Source organism: Felis catus, chromosome B4 (assembly GCF_018350175.1).
Source record: "Felis catus isolate Fca126 chromosome B4, F.catus_Fca126_mat1.0, whole genome shotgun sequence".
Classification (NCBI taxonomy): domain Eukaryota; kingdom Metazoa; phylum Chordata; class Mammalia; order Carnivora; family Felidae; genus Felis; species Felis catus.
In genome coordinates, this window is record NC_058374.1 from 63023750 (window position 1) to 63038600 (window position 14851).

At 38.4% G+C, this 14851-nt stretch overlaps 1 long non-coding RNA gene across 4 annotated transcripts in view; it reads right to left on the bottom strand.

The window, feature by feature from the left end:
* Positions 1-14851, bottom strand: part of LOC109501512 — a 308946-nt gene that overhangs the window by 162072 nt on the left and 132023 nt on the right. For 3 of the 4 annotated variants that reach the window (XR_006600624.1, XR_006600621.1, XR_002744117.2), the window contains exon 4: positions 14335-14492. This is a non-coding gene — a long non-coding RNA (uncharacterized LOC109501512). Of the gene's footprint in view, positions 1-14334; positions 14496-14851 lie in introns of all 4 variants that reach the window. The other variant, XR_006600622.1, reaches the window with a different exon arrangement.

Consider the following 14851-nt stretch of genomic DNA (forward strand, 5'->3'; position numbering starts at 1 on the left):
AGGCCATATGATTGTAAAATACATAATAAAAATAACCCCAAACCTCAAGGCACCTTGTGAGAAAGTAATGAAAAACCAATAACCAAATAAATTACTCATAAATAAAATTCAATGATGTTTTTTGTTATGCAGGGAAACCACATTAGAAGACATAGGAAATTGAGAACTATAAAAAATAGATCCAATGACATTGATTCTGCCAATCAAAATTAGACTGGTTATTTTCCTGATTTATGCCACTATTTATTGCAAACCAACATTCTTAGTCCAGCTTAAATGTGCAAGAGTCATAAAGGAAACCCAAGTACATTTTCAGATGATGGTCCTCCTGGGGTATAACATTAACTATTCATAGAAGAAAGAATCAGCCTTCAGTTTTAATTCCCTTTATCTCTACTGTACTTACATTCCAATGGGGTGATTATTCTAATCATAATGGTCAACAACAAATTAGTTCATTTAAAAATTTAATGCTAACAGAGGACTGAATTAAATGTTAAATTCTTAAATGATTGTTTGCATGATGTAATATATGTTGAAATTCAGTCTTAGTGCAGGTATAATAGGAGTAGGAGGAGAATATGATAGAAAGGCACAGAATGAACCAAGTTCTACACACAAATTCTCACTGTGATTCTCTTTAAGGGGCACAACACTTAGAGATGAAACCTGAGTTCTTTTGAGATAAATAAGAAGCTAAGCTTGAGGTCTTGAATTTCTAATGCTACGAAAAAGCATAAATTTCAAACAATCCATATATTCAATCTGCAATTTTTCTAGAGGAAAACCTAGGTAACATATCTTAGGGCTTTTACCCAATTCTGGACAATATCTTATAAACTTTAAATATCTATTCATTGGGTCTCCTACCTAACCTAACCCTCTAACTAGTTTATGAAAAATTTTTTTTAATGAGGAGACTCAGGGAACCTGGGTGGATCAATCAATTAACTATCTGACTCTTGATTTTGGCTCAGGTCATGATCTCATGGTTTGTGAGATCGAGCCCCGCATTTGGCCCCTGTGCTGTCAGGATGGAGCCTACTTGAGATTCTCTCTCTCTCTCTCTCTGCACCCCACCCGCCCTGGCTCATGTGCACATGCATATTCTCTCTCTCAGAATAAACATTTTTTTAATGAGGAGACATGATTTGTTTGTAACTCTCTGTATACTCCTGTATCTCTCTGATTTCAGTTGGTACCACTGTACTCCTGACTCATTGTACTGCAGCCCATTGCTTCCCTATTGGTCCTGAATTATCAGCCATGCTCCCTCCTCAGGATACTGGTGCCTAATTTTCCTCTGCCTAGAATGCTTTTCCCTCAATACTCTAAGTGGCTCATTCCCCTGGTGCCTTCTGGACTTGTACCATGTGTCATCTTACTTGAAAGCTCTTGTCTTAATGTCTACACAGTATTTATCAATAATTAATTCAATTTTATTTATTTATTCTTAATTTATTTATATTGAGAGAAAATACACATGCATATGCAAGCAGGGAAGGGGCAAAGAGAGAGAGAGAGAGAGAGAGAGTGAGCATCACAAGCAGGCTCCATGCTGTCAGCACAGAGCCCAATGTGGGGCTCCATCTCATGAACCTCAAAGTCATGTACTGAGCTGAAATCAAGAGCCATACACTCAACTGACTGAGCCACCCAAGCGCCATTATCAACACTTAATTCTAATACAGACACACAATTTTATTTATTAATTATTCCCCTCTACTAAAATCTAAGTCCATGAGACCAGAACCTTTGTTTTGTTCTCTGCTCTAATTCCAGAACTAGACAGGTACCTAGTCTGTACTAGGCACTCAACAAATATTCAATGATGAAGGAAGAAGAAAGACTAGAAAGAGCACCTGCCCTCTCCTTACTGGTCAAGGTGGCGTGGTATACTTAAGAATGAAAGAAATATTTTCTCTGAGCCTCTGGATTTTGTGTATATGCTTTCTTATCCAATAAAAAATATACTTTCTGATAATAGGCTTCCTATCCCCTCAAAATTTAAGAATATAGGAAGAGTTATGAGATAAATTTAACACAATACTTATTGAATACAGTGAGCACATTAATGAAAACATTTCTAGGCCAACAGAGTTGTGCTTATTTTGCTGAGAATTCTGTATACATCTCATTCATTGTTTGTTTGTTTTAATATAAATTATTGTCAAATTGGCTTACATTCAACACCCAGTGCTCATCCCAACAAGCACCCTCCTCAATGCCCATCACCTGTTTTCTCTCCCCCCTCCCCCGTCCACCTTCAGTTTGTTCTCTGTATTTAAGAGTCTCTTGTGGTTTGCTTCCCTCCCTCTCTGTTTGTAACTATTTTTCCCCCTCCCTTCCCCCATGGTCTTCTGTTAAGTTTCTCAAGATCCACATATGAGTGAAAACATATGATATCTGTCCTTCTCTGACTGACTTATTTCACTCAGCATAATATTTGTTTTTTTTAACACAAAAGAATGTCTATAAAAGCAAAACCTCTGTTTTCCTATAAGTTCACTCCCTACTGGATGATAAACAGAGTCAGAGTCCTTAAGATCATTGCCTTAGTAACTAATCATTGCACATGAAAAATAGGATGGTTAGAAATAACAAGTGAGGCAGGAAACAACAGGCCTCAAGAGGTTGCTGAGTAGCAGGAGAATCTGATTTTTAAGGGCTGATTTCCAACTCTCTACCAGTGCATAAACAGACCAAAAAGCAGAGAGGCCAGGCCACAAAAACATGAAATAGAAGCCAAACTTCTGTCTCCAACCTTTAAAAGAACAAAATATAGAGTATAAATTGCCTCCAAGGATTGCCTGAGGCATTAGTTAATGTTTGCAAAGAATTTTCAAGATGAAAAGTATCAGAGAAGAGCTAAATCCTACTATCTCAATAACTGGAATGCTATTTTTTTTTCATGCTACATTACAAATACTTTTAAATACATTCTACCAAAAGAAAAGCCTGAACAGCCTTCCAAAGGGAAATTTCCATTCATTCATCACATTAACAAAGACACTCTGGGGACAGCCAAGATTTGCCTTCTGTGAATCTACTGCCATCATGAAGGTCCATATTTAAAATACGTGAGTGAGATGACAGCCTATGGGGAGTCAGCACTCTCTTTAATTTGTTGCGAAGGAGTCAAGAAAATCACTTACCGACACACCAATCCAGTGTTCCACTACATGTGCTTCTGCAAGTTAATTACAACGTAGCAGATGTACTATACCATGAGTTAGGGCCAAATGCTAATAATTCATATCCCTCCCCCAAATTTCATGACGCTATTGAATTTTGGTCTTTGTAAGTTAGTGTTTTTTCAAAGAATGTTTCCTCTACCACCAGTAACAGCACCAGTAACAAAACATTAGAAATGCAGATTCTCACATTAGATCTACAGAGTCCAGAATTTGGAGATGGAGTTCAATAAGCCCTAAAACAAGCCCTCCAGGTGATTCTGGTGCATTGCATTATAAGTAATATTTAATTTATAATTTTTTAAAAACCTGACTATTAAAATCCAATTGGACAGAATAATTGACTTACTACTAATTTATTTACTTATTTAGCCAATGTATATTAAGTGCCCATCTTGTAATAACTATTGCTCTGGAAGCCAGAGATTCTACAGCAAACAGAACAGACACAAACCCTGACCTCATGGATCATTAAACATTCTAGTTGAAGTAGGCAGACAAACAAAATAAGCAAACTACATGGTATTTTAGAAAATAAATACTGTAGAAGAAATAAAACAATGAAAGGAATATGGGGCATTGATGAGAAGGGGCATACATGCATTTGATATGACATGGTTGTAGTTCATAAAATTTGAGCTTTGGGTCACTAATTGGTATGTGAGAGTGGTTTTTCACATCATTTTTCTAAGGCCCACTTATAAATTGATCTAAGATGTCACAGTTACGTAAGTATGTTTTAAGTACTTTACAAAGATTTTCAGAAATACATATTACATTTTGTATTCAAATCTTAGTTCTAAATGTAGCTCTGCTTTTACCCTTTTTGTATGTTTTAAACTTTATTTTTAGTACTTAAAATTGTTATTAACCATTATATTAAATCAAATGTTTAATGACTGTACTGTATTTGGAAATGGGGCCTTTTAGGAGGTAACTAAGGTTAAATGAGGTAAAAGGGTGGAGGTTTGCGGCACCTGTGTGGTTCAGTCGGTTAAATAAATGTCTGACTTCAGCTCAGGTCATGATCTCACAGGTCATGAATTCGAGCTTTGCATTGGGCTCTGCTGTCAGCATAGAGTCTGCTTCAGATCCTCTGCCCCCCCCCACCCCCTGTCCCTCCTCCACTCATTCTCTCTCTCTTTCTGTCTCAAAAAAACAAAAACAGAAAAAAGGTGAGGTGGGGACCTAATCCAACAGAACTGATATCCTTCTGGGAAGAGGAAGAGACACCAGAAAGGTATCTCTCTCTCTTTTCAAGTGCACAAAGGAAAAGCTACGTGAGGACATAGTGAGAAGGCAGCTGTTGGCAAGCCAGAAAGACAGGTGTCAGAAGCCAACTTTCCCAGCACCTTGATCTTGCACTTCCAGCCTCCAAGACTGTAAGAAAATAAATTTCTATTACTTAACCCACCCAGTGTGTGGTATTCTGTCATGGCACCCCAAGCACACTAATATATAAGTATAACCATCTCCTTTTAAATAAAGAATTCATTTGCATTTTGAGAAAATTTCCCTTAAAGCTCCCTAAGCAATACAGGCTCCCAAGACCATCACGACCACCAAAAGAAATGTGACTAAATTCCACATGTCCTTTATAGTCTCCCCTAGAGGAATACTGACCAGCTGTCTGCAGTATTACACGATAGTAGGTGTGAAAAGTAGCCACATGTGGAAGACTAGGAGGTAGGACCAAGATAAAGAATAACTGGAACACAACTTGTGGTCACCTCATTTGTATTAAGTAATATTCAAGAAGCAAGGGGGGATATAAAATATTCACACATGAAATGACTTCCATGTCTAGAATTTGCTTCAAAAGAATTCAGTGTAGGGGAAAGGAGAAAGTAGGCAGGAAATGAATGAGACAAGATTGGCCATGAGTTCATGATGCTTGAAGCTGAGTAGTGCATAGTATAGAATTCATTTTAGTTAATCATCAAATTCATCATTTTTTGACACATTTTCACGGATTGGTTGCTATATTAGGTGCTGACTATTCAATGGTGTGCAAAAAAAGACAGTTTTTTAAACATGTATTAAATAATATACATACAAACAAATATGTTATAAAGATAATTGCTATGAAGAAAAAAGTGCTAGAAGAGCACGTGATAGGTTCCTGCCTTAGATAAGGCTTTCCTAAGAAAACAACATTTGAGCTGAGCAGTCAGACCATTCTAGGTAGAGGTGGGCAAATTCTGGATGAGTACAGAATGCTTGTGTGAGATGACACTGAATAGTCAGGCATGGACAGATCATGCAGTGACCAGATTATTCAACAAATACAAAAGACAGAGCAAGATGCCAAGTAAAAACATGGGAATGAATACAACCCGGAAAATCTATATTATAGGACAATCTAGAAAAATAAATGACTAGTTTCTCCAAAAAATGTATTAGAAGGGGAAAAAAAGAATAAGAAACCCATACTCAAAAGAAATTTAAGTTACATGCTGAGCAATTATAATATATGGATGGACCTCATTCAGACCCTGATTTGAAATGAATATATGGACTCTAAAATCTATATGAGATAAAACAGGGAATTTGAGTTGGATATTTGATGAAGGAAGCAATCTCGATTTTTTTAGATGTGATAATGGTATTAAAGTTATTTTTTAAAAGAATCATAATTTAGATATCATGCTAAAATATTTACACATGAAATGACTTGCACATCCAGAATTTGCTTTAAAAAAATCAGCACAGGGAAAAGAAAAGTAGGTAGGAGATGAATGAGACAAGATTGGCACAGCTCATGATGCTTGAAGCTGAGTGTTGCATAGTTAGAGCTTTACTTTGCTTTCTTCTCTTGTGTCTGTAAATTTGAAATTATCCATAATAAAAATTTTCAAAAAGAAAAAAGAAAAACATTAGAAGAAAAAGGGCAACAGTGAAAGTGCATGGGGGAAAATCAGGGCTATGCATTTATCCAAACCAATGTCTCTTTTCAATTCATGTATATTGCGCTCATAAAATTCAAGATACCACCAACATTCAGGCCAGATGATTAAAGTCAGATCAATGCTACTAATAAACTTTTTAAGTACTATTTGAAATATTGACACAGCATTGGGAAATTTTGCAAATTTAAGCAGAAAGAATCCATTTGGAATCATTCCAAAAGTAAATTACATTTTAGGGGGTCTATTTGAGCTAGCTGTAATCAGCAACTCAAGTATTTTTTTTTAAACTCATTGACTATGAATTACATTTCAAACTAATCATCTTGTTTATTTCTGCTAAAATTTCAGAAACCAAGTGATCAGCCGAAAATTCCTGCCCTGCCAGGTCTCTTTTTTAAAGCTAAAGCAATTTTTCTGCCATAAATTCTGCTAGTGGGAGGAAAGACATTAAAATATCTTGCCAACAAAATAGAATATAAAACACAAATAAGCCAAGAATTAAGCTTAAACAATTTAGTCATGCATTTTTGTTGGTTAATCAGGAAAGAGTAAAGGAATTCATAACAAAAATATATGACTGGGAAAGGGGAGATAAGACTGTAGGGAAATTGGCATCCATCAACTGGCACTTAATTAAATTGTATAGCCCTTTGTATTCAAACTATTTTAATCAAGAAAAAAATTTTTAATCCCAGGATGCCTTAAATTCAAAAAGATGATCAGAGCTCTGTTCTTTTGTCTTTGAGGAACATTTTCTGAGAAGTAACAGGAGTCCAAAATACTTCCTCAGCATGGGGAAGGTACATATGAAATTTTTTTAAAAAAGCAGCAAGTGTTTGTCTTATATCAGAACATTAGTGTTCAAAGCCAAATGATCCCTCTGATTCTTTTACTCAAAAACTCCATTTATATAATGTTATAGTGGCTTAGTCTGTTTCATAGGACTTGCCTCCGCCTTGGGGAAGAACATCATTTGGCTTTATCAAGGACACTAGTTTCAATTTAAACACATTTAAGACCAGCATGTGGCACTTCACCCTGCCCTAACTCCTTCTGTTCTACTTGCCAGATACTGGTGATCTGACCTCCTTGCCAAGTCTGTCCCCTATTTTTGCCCTCAACATTTCTGAGTTAGCACTGATGCTTCAAAGGGCCTTTGGTCTGACCTGGCACCAGCTATAATAGGTCTAGGCAGGTATCACCGTCTTACTCTTTTGTCACCTACCTTCTCCAGGACCATCCAAAGAAAGTTACTATTAGCACAACTCTTCTCAACAGAACCACAACTTACTTCACTGGATGTGTAGAACCTGTCGCCTATCTGCTTATACTCCAACTAATAGCCACACACACATTCCCACTCACATTGCAAGGTGGAATGGTGTATGGGCCACCAACACCAAGTGTCAAAGGAGTTCAAGAAATAAGACATTAATGAATAAGGGAAGAATATGGGAAGATGTATCTTTTCTAGCCAGAATTTAGATAGTTGGAATGATGGGAAAAGAACCAGTCTGGCAGAGGCCACTGAATCAGAAAGCCTTAACATTATGAACAAATGTGACATTTTTCTGAGGATGGTAAAAACACGGTACAAAGGCGCCTGGGTGGCTCCGTCGGTCAAGTGTCCAACTTCATGTCGTGATCTTGCATTGGTGAGTTCAAGCTCTGCATCAGGCTCTGTGCTGACAGCTAAGAGCCTGAAGCTTGCTTTGGATTCTGTGTCTCCCTCTCTCTCTACCCCTCCCCTGCTTGCCCTCTGTCTCTCTCCATCTCTCAAAAAATAAAAAACATTAAAAAATTTTTAAAAACACAGTAAAGACTGTGTACCATATAGTAGCAATAATTACGAAATCAGTTTGAAGAGGTTGCCATTTGTTGCAAGCTGTAGAGATCCTTAAATTCCAGGTATACAGCAAAACTTATTTTGCAGTTTTCTCTGGAGAAGATTTGAACAGGAGAGATCTGACAAAATCAATGATACAGAAACATCGATCTTGTGTGAAATTTACCAATAGAGAACAAAATAATGCTCTTGGTGGAGATAGACAGTGATAACAGAAAAAAAGGAAGAGGAGAACAGCTGCTTCAAAGAAACAAAGCAAAACAAAACAAAAGAAAACAAAACCAGGATTCAGATACTAACATACAAGAAAGGAGGGGGACTTGTCCAAGATGTGACTCCTGTTTCTGGCTTAGTTGGCTGGACAGTGGTAGTATACACTGACAGAACAGAGCATTCGGGAAGGAAATTCAAGTTTATAGAATAGAGTGTGGGCGAAGAGAATATGTTTGCTTATTGGCAAGTCTGGAATCATGGCAATTAAGGAATTATGGAAAGAAACTTGCTGTGCAAGGATATTGCAGTGAGAGCATCTGCTTCAGACAGTATGGCAGACTTGACTAGATGAGCTCCTGGGACCCCCAACTCTTATATTTCTAGCCAAGTAGATGATGTGTGTGTGAGTTAGAGGAGTCGTTTTCCTGATTATCTCAGGAGTCTGAGTCACTTCAAGAGCAAGAAGACATGGGTTATGGTGCTGACTGTAGCCTACAGGTTCTAAAATCTGTCTAATATGGATAACAAATCACAATGTCAGTTAGGCTGGGGATATCCCTTCTTAAAAACATGGGATTTCATTTCCATCCTTTTCTCCCTGGGAGTTCCCATTAGCTTCACTATGGGAGTCCTCATACCAGCTGCTGGCATCACATCTACCCAGCCCACTCTGATGTTATCATATATCATGCAGTAACCAACAACGATTACTTTTTGTTCAATTTTACTGCTGGAAGAAAAGATAAAAGAAAAGTAGCACCTTATATATTTGAGAATTTTTGTTCTGATAACTTAAACCAACAGACACCCAAAGGTAAACCTGGAAAACAGTGGTAGATTTAGTGTCCTAGTGACTGCGTAAGAGTCAAATGGTGATAGATCTGCAACCGTGTCACCTTGAGAAGGGTGACAATCATAGCTCAAGTTCCAGTGGAGTCAAGACAGATTATAATACTATGAAGCAGGCATCAAGACCAACAGCACAGACCACGGTACCTACTGAGTGTTGGGAGCAAATTCTGAGAGTGTGCGACAAAGAGTTCATTGAAGCAAAGTGGCATGAAACTGAGGTTTGACTGATTTGGAACAGGGCCAGAGCCCAGATCAAGGGTATAGTGGTGGGAAACCACATGCAGTTCCCATCAGTTGATAGGAGAGGGGTAGTACTCCTATCTTGGCCACGGGCCTCTTTCATGGCCACCCTGCTTCACCCTGTGCACGTGGTTCCCCTGCTCTCTCTGCTCATGGGCTTACTGGGCCTGTTCTGGACTGAGGCTGGAGCATGGTCATGAGGGCGGCCCCCTCTCCTTTTCTCCTGTCCTCACACACTTATCACTACAGTCTTCACAGCTCTCTCTCTGGTGTCCAGGTCCTGAAAGCAGTGCCCATCAACTCACTTCACCTTCTGGGACCAACTCTTACAAGCTGCTGAACTCCAGCCCCCGCTGACCCTTCAGGTCCCAGTGAGGATGTCACATCCTCTGACAAACCTGCCCTGTCACAGGCTGCTAGACCAGGTGGGTGCCTCTCTGTGCTCCCACAGCCCCACCCAGACGTACATACCACCCAATAACTGCCTGTTCACTTGTCTGTCTTCCCAGCAGAAGCTCCTGGGCCAGGGTTGTGTCTCATGGATTATTATTTTCTCAGCATCTAGCTCTTTAAATAAATAAACATGGGCTCAATGGGTTTGGATTAACCCTATATTAAAATAATACCTACAAATACGGAAATACATTAAGTCTGTACTTTTTGCTCTTGCTGAAGCCACCATACAAATTTCTACATTTCTATAAAAGCATCTGCTATGCTTCTAGTTGTTGAGGCATCTAGCTGAGGGCACATGTTGAAGGTCTGCTTCTTTTGAATAGTAACTATCTGAAATGAACCAGTGAGAAATGAATGAGAATGCAGTCCCCTTTACAGGCAACAGAAGTATCAATACATATGAACACAGCATAATGTATAAACCGCTTCAATCACTAGGTTTTACACCTGGAACTAATATAACATTATATGTCAACTATATTTAAATCAAAAAAGTAACAATAAAGAGATATCAATATATAAAAAAAGCTATGTGAGATTCTTTCTTACTTTGTATTGAACAACAACACAGTTTGAATCAGGGTTTTTCTCACCCTGAATAAATCTAAAGTGGATTCGAAATGCCATTAAGACTCAGTGAATTTTCTAATACAGTATTAATACAGTTATCTTATTAACAGAATAAATTTAATAAAGTAAATTTCTACATCTAAGACTGCTAACAAAATCTAAAGCACATACCTGCAAAAAAGCAAATGTGACGTTCTGCAAAACACACACTTGGTTCATTTCTTACCTCTAGTCTAGTTCTCTATAAAGCATTTAACATATTTATTTTAAACCAATAAATTTTCTTTGTCATTTCATTCAGTTTCATTCAATAAACATGTACAGATTGCATACTATATGCACTAGGCACATGTTTCCGGACTTCTAGACAAGAGTCTTGTTTATCTGTTAACAAACACGTTAGCAATCACATTAACAATGCCGTAAGTGGGTAGGATGCTTTGTGGCTCATGAACACTTTCATATAAGAATCATCTGCTACCAACAAAACCCCTTTAATCTTACAGTGGAGGAATAGCATAGAGTGGTTGTTATGACTCCCTCAAGGTCACTCTAAGTACACAGTCGACTCCCACGTGAGAGTAGGTTGTCTGGCTCCAAACCCAATTCTCGGCTACAACACATGGCCTCTCATTTCAGCTCCTTTATTAATGTGGAGAATGGACAGGGGAATATGTTGTGTCAAATATTGCTTTCATGGAAGCACTGTGCCTGAGAGCCAGACTGTTTAGCAGTGCAGCCCAGGTGAACTTGAGTTTCTATGTGACTATATCAGAGCTGACACAAGCTTACAATGAGGGTACCATTTCTTCTAACAGCTCAGTTAATAGATGACTGCTGAAAATTTGTTAGAGCATCACACAGCCAGAAATAAAATTGTAAATTAAAAGCTTTACATAATGTTCACTGGAGCCTAGCAATTTTGTCATTATAAAAATTATTTTTGTCATTATGTCCTAATTTATGAAGAAAAGGATTTTCTCTTAACTTAATCGGTTTTTCAGCAACTGAGAATTTAATGGAAATATTAACATGTAGGCTTATGTAGTTTCCTCCATGAAGTAAAAGCCCAGCAGTTAGACTGGAACAGTATTTCTCCAACTGTAGGGCCATTATCCAAAGGCAAATTTTGTCAGCTCCACAGCAACCTCCCCAGACACCATTCCCAGAGACAACACAGATCGATAAGCTCTCCTCTTTACCCTACTTCATACTGTATCTTTTCATTCCCAGGTATGAGATTTTAAAAAAAAAAAAAAAAAAGCAAATACTTCACCCAACTCTGGTGTCATTTGAGTTTTGGATACCAAACTAGCAAACTAGATGATCTCTTCTAAACCCATCAATCTATTAGTCTATGAAAAAAAGCACTAACTATATGAATATCAAACAGTACTCACACCTCAGAGGATGTTATCACTGTGGATACCAAAAGGGGTGACCCCCAGAAATCCCAGAAACAGTTGGACACCTTGTTATATATGCCTTGGATGCCTTGTTGAGCAGATTCCTGGGCCCAAACCCAGACGTACTAAATCAGAATTTCTGGAATGAGACTTAGAAATATGTATTTCTAACACACTTCCTTGGATGATTCTGATGTTCACCCCATTTGGGAACCTGGGAACATTCTAGAAATGAAAGTTCTCAGGTCCTGCCCCAGACCTACTAAATCAGAGACTCTTAGGATGGGGCCACAGAAATCTGTGTTTTGTTTTGTTAATGTTTATTTATTTTTAAGAGGGGGGGAGGGGCAGAGAGAGAGGGGGGGGGGAGAGAGAGAGAGAGAGAGAGAGAGAGAGAGAGAGAATGCAAAGCAGGCTCTGTGCTATCAGTGCAGAGCCTGATGCGGGCTTGAACTCACGAACTGTGAGATCATGACCTGAACTGAAATCAAAAGTTGGATGCTTAACCAACTAAGCCAACCATATATCCCAGAAAGCTGTGTTCTGTCATGTCCTCCAGATGGTTTTGATACACGGTGGAGTTTGAGAACCACGGATTTCAACAAGAGAGAGAATAGTTAAATTTCAATTTAAAAAAACCAAATATTGAGACCCTCCTGAGTAAAGTCCCTGGGTTAGCTGCTTCAGGGAAAAAAGAGCAGCTCACTTTGTACATCATTTTTTAAACGCATATTTCTTCAAACTTCTATGGAGAATTTACTCTGTGCTAAGCACTGTGTTAGTGGTTTCTTAGGATAAAGGTATTAGAAAGATATAGTTCCTGGGCTCAAGAAGCTTATAATCTACTAAGATAAACTTTTTCTGTCAAGGGCCAGAGATTAAGTGTTTTAGGCATTGTGGGTCACATGCTTCTGTGTAACTACTGGGTTCTGTTACTATAAAAGCAGCCAGAGATAATATGTAAATGAATGCGGTTGGCTGCATTCCAACAAAACTTCATTTCTAGATACTAGCACTTGAATGTCATATAGTTTTCACATGTCATGAAATATCATTCATCTTTAGAGTTTTTTTTTCCAACCATTTAAAAAATGTAAAAACAATTTTGGGGGCCTTACAAAAATCAGTGGGAGCCAGAATTGTCTTATGGGTGGTGGTTCACTCTAAAGTAAAGCCTGTAAGGCAGTAACAAATAAAATCTGAGGGTTTGAGTCTCTGTGATATTGATAGAAATTGAAAAGTCAGGAGAAAGAGAAGGAACAATGATGAATTCTGTCTTAAATAGTCTTTTCTGTCATTTCATATCCTATTGTTTTCCTAAAAAGTATCACATGCTTTTTCTTACATTTCTCTATAAGCAGAAATATATCTGTCACTTAAGTAAATCCATTTAATCTTCTCAGGAAAATAATATGATGCTAATAAGGATTCTTTATGTCTTTCCCTACGGGTCCAATTTTATCCATTTATGTGGATATGGAAGCCAAGATGTTAAACATTATAAAGGCAGAACATCGTTGATGAAGCATACAATGTATCACTTCTTCTCTCTTTCAAGTACTAGGAGGTGGAGATTGGCTACCATTTACACAACATTTAGTCTGCCTTGAAAACTGCCAGCTTATGTTGTCTACTGCAGGCTCCAATTTTTTGGAGAATCATAATTAGCTTGGGCTTTTTGTTAGTTTGTTTACAATCTCAGATTGTATAGTTAAGTGCTAATTACCCAGTTTCTAAAGATTAATATTCACAGAAATATAATGCCACTACTCTGACAGAACAAGTTACATGCAAATCTATGATATCAGTTCCCAAATTTGAATCCACTCAGTGTACTAAATCAGAATCTCATGGGCACAGCAGCCAGAACTGGTACTTTTAACATGTTCTCCTGGTGTCCTTGATGCCCAGCCAAGGCCTGGGAGAACCACTCTCTACCCTACAGTGGCCAGAGAGTGGAACAGAACAAATTGAGTGGCTCTGGCCAGGACATGCTACTAGATGGTCATACTTGGGAAGTGTCATAGCACCATTTTGCTGGCTCATGGAGGAAACACCTTCATTTTCAGGTGGATCTTAAATTCTAAGTTATTTATCACAACAAAAGTATAAATAAAACCCAAACCTCCCACCGAGAGTGAGCCGAACAAAACATGAGTTGGGGGGCGCCTGGGTGGCGCAGTCGGTTGGGCGTCCGACTTCGGCCAGGTCACGATCTCGCGGTCCGTGAGTTCGAGTCCCACGTCGGGCTCTGGGCTGATGGCTCAGAGCCTGGATCCTGTTTCTGATTCTGTGTCTCCCTCTCTCTCTGCCCCTCCCCCGTTCATGCTCTCTCTCTGTCCCAAAAATAAATAAAAAACGTTGAAAAAAAATAAAAATAAAAAAAACATGAGTTGGCAGATTTAGAGAACATCCAAACCAGAGATAAACAAAGGTTGCAGAGTGCACAGTGTCTGTTCCACCTAGTTTTCACACCTGGCCATCCCATCCACTAATCAAGTTCCTTCCATCTCATAAAGTCAAACCAGGAACACCAGAGCTTGTTCCAGAAAATCACTACAGCCTTCAACCCCACCCTCCATCACTGTCCATTCACACACACCATGGTTCTCATCTTTTGAGTTCAGGGTTACTGACCCTATACTTACTCTCAGTAGTTGGCTGGCACCTCCTTCCACTGTCAAGAGTCCCCAAATCAATATCCTGGCTTTTTGTTTCTCGGTCTTGTTGTATTGCTTTTGTCTCTACTTACTTCCTTTGTTTTTGGTGAAAACTTCTGTTCTAGCGCTTGCTCCTATAGAAATTCCTGCTGGGATAAGAGAGAAGATACAGGATAAGAGAGATACAGGACTTTGGACATATGAGAGCTAAACCTTTCTTAATTAGGAAAAAAAGTGACTAGCTAACTGTTGAAGAACAACATGCATGATATAGAGAAATCTTCTCTATATAGAGTTTACATCTTCTTTTGGATGAAACTATGCTTAAATTAACTAGAAAGTCCCACTTCTCATTCCACTGCATCAGTTCAGAAACTCTCAAGGAAGCCTATGACTGTACAGACTTCTGTAGATACTAAACTTTAAGATTAAAAAACTGGACAAGGAATGAGACATGGAATTGTAAATTCCTATCAAAACTCTGATGCAGCAGCAGGGACTGTCA